This window comes from Atractosteus spatula, unplaced genomic scaffold (genome assembly GCF_055471065.1).
Source record: "Atractosteus spatula isolate fAtrSpa1 unplaced genomic scaffold, fAtrSpa1.hap1 Scaffold_7, whole genome shotgun sequence".
Taxonomy (NCBI): Eukaryota; Metazoa; Chordata; class Actinopteri; order Semionotiformes; family Lepisosteidae; genus Atractosteus; species Atractosteus spatula.
The window spans coordinates 268,239-279,758 of NW_028296901.1; the positions used below are offsets into that span (position 1 = coordinate 268,239).

General features: G+C 51.5%; 3 non-coding genes across 3 annotated transcripts; all 3 read left to right on the forward strand.

Annotated features, from left to right (window-relative positions):
- The first annotated feature begins 4,779 nt into the window (after positions 1–4,779).
- On the forward strand, positions 4,780–4,966 carry LOC148805534 (U2 spliceosomal RNA). The gene has a single exon (XR_016090274.1). It is a non-coding gene; the product is annotated as a U2 spliceosomal RNA (small nuclear RNA).
- Positions 4,967–8,294: 3,328 nt separating this feature from the next.
- Positions 8,295–8,485, forward strand: LOC148805535 (U2 spliceosomal RNA). Its single transcript, XR_016090189.1, has one exon. It is a non-coding gene; the product is annotated as a U2 spliceosomal RNA (small nuclear RNA).
- A 2,566-nt stretch (positions 8,486–11,051) lies between these two features.
- On the forward strand, positions 11,052–11,246 carry LOC148805536 (U2 spliceosomal RNA). Its single transcript, XR_016090210.1, has one exon. It is a non-coding gene; the product is annotated as a U2 spliceosomal RNA (small nuclear RNA).
- The last annotated feature ends 274 nt before the right edge of the window (positions 11,247–11,520 follow it).

Sequence of the window (11,520 nt, forward strand, 5' to 3'; positions counted from 1 at the left end):
TACCGCGACCAACCCCCTTTTTGTCGCCGCTGCTTCGACTTTGGGCATTTAGAGAAGGACTGCAATGCAACAGAGTGTACACAATGCCACGAAAGGGGGCATATGAAAAAAAATTGCCGCCGTAAACTATGTTCTTTGTGTGGGGCTGAAGACCATGGGTACAAGCAGTGCCTATGGAGAGACCTAACCTATGTTGCAGCAAAAAAAGGCATGCTGGAGGACGCTGTCGAGGTAGAGGACGAGGAGGAGGAAGAAGAACCTGGATGGGGCAGAGTGCGCGGACGGGCTAAGGAGAGGAGGAAGAGACGAGGGGTGAACATACCTGCGGAAGGAGAGGGTGTGAAGACGGCGGAGGAAGGCCTGGGAACCCGGGAGAGCAGCGGCGGGGTGGAAGCAGCAGAAGTCCACTCGGCAGGGCAGCTGGAGGAACCGGCGCAGAATCCTAAGGAGACAGAGCAAGAAACAGAGTTGGGGAATGAACAGGAGGAGGAAGACACTGAGGCAAGTAAAGAAAAGGCTATTGTTAAAAGGCTTCGAGGGGACAATGAGGAACAAGCCTCATCTGAGGGCAAGAAGCCAAAAATAAGAACAGGAGCTGAGGTGATAGAAGAAAGGGAGGACAATCAAGGAAGAGAGGAAGGCAGTCAGGAGGACCCGGAACCTTGCCGGGAAGAACAAGAAGATTCGGAGGACATGGAGGGGTCCTTGCCACCTGGGCAGCCAGTGCGGGCATCTGGGTCCTACAACCAGTTCTCCGTGATGGCGGGGTTGAGAGAGGACGACAGCCCGTGCGCCTTGTGCCTACCTGACACGCCAGGCCGGGTCGAGGGAATGGAGGTGGAGGTAGGAGAGGTGGATGAGAGGGGGTACTTGGTGCCGGCGGCGCTGGGCAGCCTCCTGGGGTCAATCAGTTCCTCGGAAGAAGGAATGGACAGTGAGGGCTCTAACGATCCGTCATGACCCTCACTGTCGCCACCATCAACGTAAGAGGTCTGAAAAACAAGAAAAAAAGAATAGCTGTATTTGAAGAAATAAAGGCACGGCGTTATGATATTTGTGTATTGCAGGAGGTACATTTAGCGGGACATAAAGACATGGAGCAATTCCGGAAAGAGTGGAGTAGCGGAAGGTCCTGGTGGAGCGCAGGAGGAGTCCACTCCACCGGAATTGGTATTCTCAGCGGCACGAGAGATTTTACGCCTCAGGACATCAGAGCAATAGTCCCGGGAAGACTACTGGTAGTAGATGGGCGGTGGAGGGATTTGTCTTTGAGAGTTATTGGAGTGTATGCCCCTGCAGACAGGAGGATGCAAAGTGAGTTTCTGAAAGACCTGGAACCGACACTTTTTACGAATAGAGGCGTGGTGTTAGCTGGTGATTTTAACACTGACTTGGCGGACACACAAGGTGGAGGGACAAGAGCACTAGAGAAGATCATAAACGGTTTTAAACTCAAAGATGCCTTTAAAGATTTAAACCATCACACCTGGGACAATAACCGCGGGATACGGAGGCGTCTGGATTACGTCTTTCACAATCTAAGCCTGGAGGTAAGGGAAAAAGTGATAACACCCCTGTGGTTTTCAGACCACGCTTGTTTGTCTGTGACTTTCAAAGCCGGGAGAGTGGGTTTTCAGACGAGGTACTGGAGGTTAAACCGGACTGTATTGGAAGATAAAGAGTATCAGGCCAGTACCATCCGCCTGCTTGGACACCTCGCAGGGGAGCGGGGTGGCTTCGCGACAGCGACGGAGTGGTGGGAGACCTGCAAGCGAATAATTGCTAAGACCACCCAAAAGTACTGTGCAGCACGACGACAGAGCGAGAGGGAAGAACTGACCAGCCTCCAAAGGGAGCTAGAAAGGCTCTATGCGGAAGCGAATCAGGGGTGCGGCCTCAATGTGGAGGCCGTGACCAGGGTGAAAGCTCTGCTTCGGGCTAAATGGCAGCGGAAAGCCAAAGAATATCTGTTCCGGCTAAGGGGCACCCAGATAGATGGAGAAGAACAGTGCTCATCCCAGTTTTTCAACTCAGTCAGAACACAGCAAGAAGAGACCAGCATGGAGAAGTTGGTGAGTGAAAACGGGGAAGTGGCAGAAGATACTGCCGGAATGTTGGAATGCGCCGCTAATTATTATGGAGCTCTCTTTGCAGAAAAGCAGGTGGACGGGGAAGTGCGGAGCAGGCTGATGGCAGGTGTGCAAAATAAGATCCAGGAAGACGTGAGTCTGACCTCCCCTATAACAGCGGGGGAAATAAGAGAGGCCATGAGAGGTCTGCGCAAAGGTACTGCCCCCGGTGTGGACGGACTGCCCACTGATTTTTATGACGTTTTTTGGGAACAGCTGGAACCCCTTTTACTAGAGGTCTTTACCGAAATTTTAGAGATCGGGGAGATGGGGCCTTCAATGAAGACCGGGGTCTTGGCCTTGATATATAAAAAGAAAGGTGAAAAGTCTGTGCTGGACAATTGGAGGCCCATCCAATTATTATGTACGGACTATAAGATCCTCGCAAGGGTCCTGGTGAGGAGGCTAAGAGACATCATGCCGCTCTTGGTAAGCGAAGACCAGACCTGTGCAGTGGCAGGAAGGAAGATCTCCTGGAACCTGCAGTTCGTGAGAGACGTGGTGGAGTGGGTGGACGACAGAAAGCTCCCGTTGATGCTAGTTAGTCTCGACCAAAACAAGGCGTTTGATAGAGTCCATCACGCAGCCTTATGGGAGATACTGGCAAAGATGGGAGTGAGTACGAAGTTCATCGAGTGGATAAGAACGCTGTACAGGTCAGTGGAAACAAGAGTGCGGATCAATGGTGCGGTAAGCGGAGGAATCCCCGTCACTTGTGGTGTGCGACAAGGGTGCCCTCTGTCCCCTCTGTTGTATATCCTGTATTTAGAGCCCTTTTTGGACCGGATCCGGGAAGATCAAGGAGTGAGGGGCGTCACGGTGCCAGGAAGCAAGGGGAGACAGGTGAAGGCCATCGCGTATGCAGACGACATCACCTTGTTCTTGAGCTCAGAAGAGAGCCTGTACCAGGTACTCAGTATAGCCCAGGAATTTGAGGCCGGCACGGGGGCAAGATTGAACAAAAGCAAGAGTACGATCAAGTACTGGGGTACCTGGAGGGACAAGAAGGATGACATCGGAGGGCTCTCAGTGGTGCAGTCCCCAGCCAAGATCCTCGGCGTCCTGTTCCATGCCGAGGGCGCTGCCCGGCTAAACTGGGAAGAGAAAATAAAAAAGGTAAACACAAAACTGGGATTGTGGCAACAAAGATCTTTGTCCTTCCTAGGGAAAGTGTTGATTCTGAAGGCCGAGGTAATGCCACTGCTTTTCCACCTGGCGGTGGTTTACCCTATGCCGGCCAGACTGCGGAGGGATCTAGTGCGTGCGGTTTTTGCCTTCATGTGGGGGCAAAAATACGAATACATCAGACGCACGGATATGTACAGGTCAGTGGAGGAAGGGGGAAGAGGGGTCCCAGACTTACCTTTGAAGATCGACTGCGCCTTTGTCTCGAGTCTGTGCGAAGTTCTGCAGGGCAACCCGGCGCATCCATGTAAGTTCTTTGTCCATCTGTGGTTCGCTTCTGCAATGAAACACCTGGTGCAGTGGACAAACACCACGCCGAAGGCAGAGCGACTGCCCTGGCACTACCGGCACGCAGTACACTGGCTGAGAGAGCACCAGACAGTGAAGGCAGGCTCAATTTCACTCAGCCACCGGGCAATGTATGAGAAACTGAAAGAAGACAACAGTCCAGCAGTGGTGGGAGTGGCCCGTGGAACTTGGACACGCATCCAGCCCAAATCCCTGGACAACAGGATGTGCGACCTGAATTGGTTGTGTGTATGGGGTAGACTGCCAGTAAGAGAGGTCTTGAATAAGCACGGCCTCTCTAGACAGAGAGAATGTCCTCGTCTGCAGTGTACTAGAGAGGAAACTGTTAAACATGTGTTCTGGGAATGTGACTTTACACAAAGGGTGTGGAGGGAGTGCACAGGGTGGGCACCAACTTTTTTTTCAGTAGAAAAATTAAGTTATGAGATGGTGATGAAAGGCTTGATTGGGGTGAGGAAATGGAACGAGAGATTTTTGGTGTGGCTGTTGATTAGCGTAGTGAAGTTTTATGTGTGGCAAGATAGGAACAACTTGGTGAAACACGGAGTGCATGGACCAGTGAATGCTGTGGTATGGAGAGTGAGAAACGATATAGGGAACCGAGTGAAGTGGGATATAAGAAAGTGGGGCTTCTATGCGGCCAAAGAAAGATGGAAAGATTTGTTTGTTTTAGGGAATTAAAGTAAGGGAAAGAAGAAGTGAGTGTGGTGCGAATGGGCTGTGATTCTTTTTATAATATGCCATGTGTGAGTGTGAAATTTATAGCCTTTAGCTTATCTTTTAAGAATATAAGATAAATCATGCGAGAATGAGTGGGTATGATTTTTATTGGCCTTCATGAAAGTGATTTCTGTAAGATTGAACCTTTTAGTGGAGGGACGGCAGTTTTGCATAAGAGGCGGGGTTATGTAAATGGAGTGTACATGAGAATAAAGGAAGACAGGGGTGGGAGTTTTGTGAAATACCCAAACTAAGTACAAATGTATCTAGTCTTGCTGTTTGTTGTGAAATGTTTTATGTTACCTTACAGAAGACTTTTTGTGTAAAAGTGATGGTTTGTTTTTTTTGATTAGTTCACAAGCCTAGGTTGACATGCCCCAATTTTTGTTACTATGATCAATGAGTTTCTGTTGTTGATTGTGTATGACATGTCATGAACTGTTTTAATAAAAAAAAAAAAAAAAAAAAAATCTGTTCTTATCAGTTTAATATCTGATACGTCCCCCATCGGGGGACCACATATTAAACGGATTTTTGGAACAGGGAGCTGGATCAGGAGCTTGCTCCGTCCTCTCCACGCATCGGCCCGGTATTGCAGCGCCTCCGGGAACGGTGCACTACCTTCTCTCAGCGGTGAAAAGACAGACGTAGCTAGCAAGCAAGCGAGGTGGACCGGAGCTCCTTCCTCTCCGGTCTCGTCTCTCGTCCATCTGTGTGTCTCTGTGTCTCTCTCTCTCCCCCTCCCCGTTCCCGTGCTCCCTCCGTGCACTTTCCCGCGCCTCGACTCTCTCGGCAAGCAGGCCGGCCCCCTTTTCGGCTCCCGTGCGTTTTCCCTCCAAAAAACTTAGTTTTTTCCTCCTTTTTCCAGGGAGGCAGGCGTGGCTTGTGTGTGTGTGTGTGTGTGTGTGTGTGTGTGTGTGTGTGTGTGTGTGTGTGTGTGTGTGTGTGTGTCCCCGTCCTTGCAGGCGGGCCCCTTTCGACAGCCGGCCGTTTTCCCTCCAAAAAACTTAGTATATACACCTTTTCTTTCTTTTTTTCGGCAGGCAGGCAGGTGTGTGTGTGTCCCCGTCCCTCCCGAGAGAGCGCTGCCCCTTGCCTCTGCCCGCAGGTGCCGACGGTCCGCTTTCGCTTGCAGCTCACTCGGCACGGCTGCTGCTGGTGGGAGGGGCCTAAGCTAAGGAGGCCGGCCGGCTGGCGCCCCCCGCGGCTGCGGTCGTTGTCGGGCCGTTGACAGGAGATCAAAGAGCAGGGCCCCCGCCCGGGACTGGCGGGCAGGCAGGCGAGCAAGCAGGCAGGCAAGAGAGGGGGAGAGCGGAGTCCGGGCGGCCGGCAGCCGCGTGCGGACCGGGCTCCAGAGGCGTCGGCCTGCGCCGCTGCGCGCCAGCCGGACGCCCGCGCGCCCGCCCAAGGCCGGCGTCGGGCATCGCTTCTCGGCCTTTTGGCTAAGATCAAGGTTTAAGCCGGCAAGCCCGCAATTCCGAGGTCTTAGTCAGAGGGTCGGGAAGGCGGCGGGAGGACAAGGAAGGCTGGAAGGAGTGATGCAGCGGGAGAAGGATTGACCGGAGGAGCTGAGCGTTGGGTGGGAGCTTGGAGGATCGAGACGTCGGTGGTGACGAGTGGAATTGCTGGCCAGTGGACGAGAACGGGAGACGGTGGTGGAGTGTTCTGGCGACCTGGAAGTGTGCTTTGGATCTGCGGCTGGAGATGGAGGCGGGACATCCTTGGTCGAGGAAGGAGCGACGGAAGGACTCCATCCGTTTCACTTTGCGAGACCGAGAAGAATCCGGGACTTGGACTAGAGATAAGTTCAAGACTTTTGTATTGAAAGAAGTTTTGGAGGTGAAACTGTCGGACATTCTATGTTTGCAGGACTATTGTGACCGCGGGGTTTTTGAATTAACTTTGGTTTCGAGCGAGCTCTGTTTTGAGTTATGGAGGAAGATTTTGGAGAGAAAGGGAAAGGCCCCGTTGAGCCTTTTCCGTGTGAATCCTATGTTTGCCGGAAGTTTACGGAAAATGACTGTTTTTGTTTTTGATCCCTTTGTTTCAGAAGAGGACATTGATGGGTTTTTAAATGAATTTGTGTTGTTGCAGGGGAAGGGGGAGAGGGATTTGGACTCTGAGGGGGTTTGGACGGGCAAACGTATCTACTGGATGAGGTTACGGTTTGGGGGTACGGAAGAGGGAGGGGTGTTGCACCCCCCCGCGTTTTTTGAGATCGGGACAGAGAGGGGATACCTGGTTTACCCAGGGCAGCCCCTCGCATGTAGGAAATGCGGGGTTCTGGGTCATTATGCTGCAAAATGTACAACAGTGTTTTGTAGTCGGTGTAAGGAACAGGGACATGTATTGAGGGATTGTAGGAAAGAGGTCCGATGTTTTTCTTGTGGGGAGTCAGGTCACATATATAGGAACTGTGTGGGAAGAACGAAGGTCAGGGCTGAACAAGATAAGTTAGAAGGAAAGGAGAGGGTCACTGATGGGAACGCGGTGTTAAACAGTGCGCAAGAGGAGGATGTGGATAGGGTGGGGAAAAATGAAATGGGAACTGCAGGAGTAGGTGTAGAGGGTAAGGAGGAAGAGGTCCAGTTGCGTGAAGGGTTAGGTGCAGATGGACCAGTAGGGGGTAGTGTGATAAAGACATCAGATAAGGAGGGTGTAGATGAGAGTGTGGTGAGGGGTAATTGTGAGTTAGTGGTGGAGGTGAGGGAGGTTACACAAGTTACGAGGCAGGAAGTGGAGGATGTAGTTAGGATGGCTATAGGAGAGTGTGCGGGGGGCATGAGGGGGAAGGAAAAGGAGGGGATGAAGAAAGATAAGGAAGGCGTGGGGGATGAGAGTGTTAGGAGTCAGGAGGTTAGTGTAGTTAGGGAGGTAGGTAAGGAGGGGATGGGTGGGAGTATGGAGAGGGTTACTGGTGAACATGTGGAGGTGTTGACGGATGAAGTACAAGCAGAGATGTCAAAGGTGGAAGTTGTGGAAAGTATGACTGTTGGAGAAAGTGCGGGGTGTCCGAGAGAGAAGGTGGGAAAACAAATGGGTATAAACGAGGACGGGGCGGTATCTAGTGGCAGTGAGGTGAGGGAGGTTGGTACGGGCAATAAACGAGCAGAGAGGCGTGTGGTAGAGACTAGAGTTGAGGAGGTGGGAGGGGCAGTTACAAATGTATGTGTGACAGGAGGAAGTAGTAACGCCCAAGATGATAGAACGCATGCCTGGGACCTTACAGATAGTGATGTTGAGAGGGAGCATGCAGCATATGCGAAACAGTGTAGAATAGAATGGGAGAAGGCAGGGCACATCGAAGTACCGTTGCCGGGTATACCGTGGGATTTTGTATCTGCAGTGAAGGTGCCAGAAGTTGAGTTAACTGAGGAGAATTTTCCACCCTTAGGGCCTGCAGGGGCTGCGGGGGGGAGGAAAAGTGGGAAGAAGAGGCCTGTTATAGTGGAGGGCACTGGGAAAGGAGGGAGCAAGGGCGGGCGTGTAAGTAAAAGTGGGTGCACAGAGGGGCATCAACCGTGGAAGGAGAACAAGATTTGTGAGGAGTGGACGACGGTTGAAGTAAGCCAGGAGTGGCAGAAACGGATAAAGGTGAAACCGAAGACATGCTTGGCCACAGTGCAAGAAGTGGAACGGAAGTTCCCAGGGTGTAGTATAGAACTTGTGAAGGAAGGGGATACTCCGGGTGGGTTTCGAATAGATGGGGAAACGAGGGAGGAACGTACACAGATTAGCAAGACGTTGTATGATGCATTATGTAAAAGTTTGAAGATGTGAACGATGGGTTTTGGGGGTTTATGTGTTTTGAGTATGGGAATAGTTTAGAATTAGGGGAGTGATTGATTTGCATATAGGGTGGGGTTATGCTAATGACTGGTTGATTTAAGTTTGGTGTATTTGTGAATTAGGTTTGATATTTGGGGCTTTTGTTATACCGAGTTTGGATTTATGGATTTTTGTACTTTGTAATAAAAAAAAAAAAAAAATCTGTTCTTATCAGTTTAATATCTGATACGTCCCCCATCGGGGGACCACATATTAAACGGATTTTTGGAACAGGGAGCTGGATCAGGAGCTTGCTCCGTCCTCTCCACGCATCGGCCCGGTATTGCAGCGCCTCCGGGAACGGTGCACTACCTTCTCTCAGCGGTGAAAAGACAGACGTAGCTAGCAAGCAAGCGAGGTGGACCGGAGCTCCTTCCTCTCCGGTCTCGTCTCTCGTCCATCTGTGTGTCTCTGTGTCTCTCTCTCTCCCCCTCCCCGTTCCCGTGCTCCCTCCGTGCACTTTCCCGCGCCTCGACTCTCTCGGCAAGCAGGCCGGCCCCCTTTTCGGCTCCCGTGCGTTTTCCCTCCAAAAAACTTAGTTTTTTCCTCCTTTTTCCAGGGAGGCAGGCGTGGCTTGTGTGTGTGTGTGTGTGTGTGTGTGTGTGTGTGTGTGTGTGTGTGTGTGTGTGTGTGTGTGTGTGTGTCCCCGTCCTTGCAGGCGGGCCCCTTTCGACAGCCGGCCGTTTTCCCTCCAAAAAACTTAGTATATACACCTTTTCTTTCTTTTTTTCGGCAGGCAGGCAGGTGTGTGTGTGTCCCCGTCCCTCCCGAGAGAGCGCTGCCCCTTGCCTCTGCCCGCAGGTGCCGACGGTCCGCTTTCGCTTGCAGCTCACTCGGCACGGCTGCTGCTGGTGGGAGGGGCCTAAGCTAAGGAGGCCGGCCGGCTGGCGCCCCCCGCGGCTGCGGTCGTTGTCGGGCCGTTGACAGGAGATCAAAGAGCAGGGCCCCCGCCCGGGACTGGCGGGCAGGCAGGCGAGCAAGCAGGCAGGCAAGAGAGGGGGAGAGCGGAGTCCGGGCGGCCGGCAGCCGCGTGCGGACCGGGCTCCAGAGGCGTCGGCCTGCGCCGCTGCGCGCCAGCCGGACGCCCGCGCGCCCGCCCAAGGCCGGCGTCGGGCATCGCTTCTCGGCCTTTTGGCTAAGATCAAGGTTTAAGCCGGCAAGCCCGCAATTCCGAGGTCTTAGTCCAGGGGGTCGGGAAGGCGAGGAGAGGCCGGATGGACTGGATGGATTGAAGCAGGATCGTGGAGCGTGGAGCTGAGGATCTGATGCAGTGCTGACGTGGAGGATCGGTGTGCGGAGGACGACGACGGCGGTTTACCTGGACGGAGTGTTGAGAGCGTTGGCTGGAGTTTGCTGGAGCAATGGCTGGGCGTTTTGGACTGAGGAAGGAGCGGAGGAAGAACTCTATCCGTTTCTTACTCCAACGACGAGGAGAACTGGGAACTTGGAAAAGAGATGAGTTTAAGAACTTGATTTTGAAGCAATGTTTGGGTTTAAAGATGTCGGAGGTTTTTTGTTTGCAGGATTTTTGTGATAAGGGTATTTTTGATGTGACATTGGTTTCCGAGACTTTGGTACGTGATTTATGGGAGAAGATGCAAGCACGGAAAGGAGAGGCTCCTTTGAGCCTCTTCAGATTTGAACCTTGGTTTGCGAACAATGTGCAGCGTTTGACAGTTTTTGTGCCGGACCCCTTTGTGTCGGAGGAAGACATTGCTGGTTTTTTGCAGAAGTATGGGGTTTTACATGGACCGGGGAAGAAAGAACTGGATTGGGAAGGGGTTTGGACTGGAAAGCGGATTTATTGGATAAGCCTGTTCGGGGATAGGTGTTCCGTGGATGGGTTGTCGCATCCGCCCGGGTATTTCAGAATAGGGTCTGAAATGGGGTCCCTGGTTTATCCAGGTCAACCCATAACATGTAGAAGGTGTTGGGGTATTGGACATTATGCGAGAGAGTGTGAATGTAAGGTTTGTGCTCAATGTGGATTGCAGACTCACATGGAAAAGGATTGTGTGCGATGTTTTTTCTGTGGGGAATATGGGCATAGTTATAGAGCTTGTGGGGAGAGAAAGGAGAGGCCCGTGTTTTTTGACCAGAAGACAGAGTATAATGACTCGTTGAGTGAGGAAGGGAGTGAAGTAGGGCAGGATAGTGGGAGTAGTGTGGAAGGTGGAGTTGTAATGAGTGAGAGAGAGGTAAAAGGTGTGGGAAGCATTCGTAGTACGAGTGGTGTTAGAGAGCGTTGGGCTAAGGAAGTGTGTACGGAAGTAAGGGAGAATGGGGAGCAAAAGGAACATAATGTGAGTGAGAGTGGTCAGTATGCTGAGACGGTACAGATAAACGCAACGGAGAAGCTGAGTGGGAATGGTGTGGTAACAAAGACGCGGAGGAGGAAAATTGTAGAGAACGGGAAAGGTGTGGTGGGAAGATTGGAAGAAAGAGAAGCGAGTGGAGAAGGATAGCGTGAAGGAATGAGAGTGGGGAAGGGATGATTTGCATAAAGGGTGGGATTAGGGAAATGAGATTGTATGGGTTGTGGGGCTGAAGGGTTTGGCAGGTTAAAACGTATAAGAGGTATGGGTTGGGATTTTGGGTTTTAAGTTTGAATAGTACTGTTTTGTTTGAAACAGACAATGTTTGGTTTATGGCAAGTTTTCTGTATGTTATGTTACCATGACTTGTTGTATGGGTATGTTATCCTGGGTCGAGTATGTAGTGTTTTATGTTTTATTAGGATTCAGTACGTGGTACTTGTAACTTTGGTTGGAATTTCTGGGAATGTGGCAAGAATGTATTTGAGACTTTATTAGAAAACGGTACTTTGTGTTTATAATTATGGTTGAAATTAATGTAATGTGGAATTATGAAATTTCATGAATTGTTTTTCAATAAAAAAAAAAAAAAAAAAAAAAAAAAAAATCTGTTCTTATCAGTTTAATATCTGATACGTCCCCCATCGGGGGACCACATATTAAACGGATTTTTGGAACAGGGAGCTGGATCAGGAGCTTGCTCCGTCCTCTCCACGCATCGGCCCGGTATTGCAGCGCCTCCGGGAACGGTGCACTACCTTCTCTCAGCGGTGAAAAGACAGACGTAGCTAGCAAGCAAGCGAGGTGGACCGGAGCTCCTTCCTCTCCGGTCTCGTCTCTCGTCCATCTGTGTGTCTCTGTGTCTCTCTCTCTCCCCCTCCCCGTTCCCGTGCTCCCTCCGTGCACTTTCCCGCGCCTCGACTCTCTCGGCAAGCAGGCCGGCCCCCTTTTCGGCTCCCGTGCGTTTTCCCTCCAAAAAACTTAGTTTTTTCCTCCTTTTTCCAGGGAGGCAGGCGTGGCTTGTGTGTGTGTGT